The following is a 724-nucleotide window of genomic DNA, read 5'->3' as shown; positions in this document are numbered from 1 at the left end:
AAGGTAGATGGAGAAGAAGGGAAAAAAAAGAAAAGGGGGATGGGAAGATGAAAGGGAAAAGAGGCAGGATGAAGGGACGGGTCGAAAGGAAGGAGCAAGCGCGTAACAAATATCCGACTCTGGCGCGACGGCCAATGACAAGCCTCGCGCCCTACCTTGAGGTCCGCGGTCGAGGAGAAGCCGCGGTCGGGACGGCAGAAACGCGGAGAGTTCGGGAGGTAGACGAGGCTCTGTCTACCTCTGGAGTGATGCTTTAAGGATTCCGTGCTTGGGGCGTATTGGATCGTCCGTTTTCACAAATCGAGAAATGACTTTTCCTTTGTTTTTTGTTTTTTTCTTCTTTCGTGTCTGGGAGACCATAGAGTCGTATCAACTGGACGCGAAAACGACTGTCGACGAAGACAAAGGACGCTTAGGGACTTCAGAAGGGGCGTGTAAAGTTCCCCTAGACAGCCTGCTGTCAGGGACTCTCGTAGGAGCGCTGAGGTTAGGGGAAGGAGGTGTACTGGCAGGGGGGGATACCGGCGCCCCTGACCTGCCTATCGAGTGAAAACGTGGGCTTGTGCCTGCACGCACGCACGCCCGGGATGAACTGCAACGACACTTGCTTTTACACGCAGGCGGGGACACGTGGGATACATGGAACGCGGGGAGGGGGATGGGGAGGGGGATATGGGTAGTATACAAACACCTTCACAAACACGAAGGGAAAGATACACATAAC

At 54.3% G+C, this 724-nt stretch overlaps 1 protein-coding gene across 1 annotated transcript in view; it reads right to left on the bottom strand.

Moving 5' to 3' along the window:
- Positions 1-724, bottom strand: part of LOC119592236 (activating transcription factor 3-like) — a gene marked incomplete in the record, with an annotated part of 5,641 nt that overhangs the window by 288 nt on the left and 4,629 nt on the right. Inside the window, 1 exon segment of the mRNA XM_037941068.1 lies at positions 1-722.

This window comes from Penaeus monodon, chromosome 29 (genome assembly GCF_015228065.2).
Source record: "Penaeus monodon isolate SGIC_2016 chromosome 29, NSTDA_Pmon_1, whole genome shotgun sequence".
Lineage (NCBI taxonomy): Eukaryota > Metazoa > Arthropoda > Malacostraca > Decapoda > Penaeidae > Penaeus > Penaeus monodon.
The sequence above is the reverse complement of the archived record's forward strand: the minus strand, read 5'-3'. Positions and strand labels throughout refer to the sequence as shown.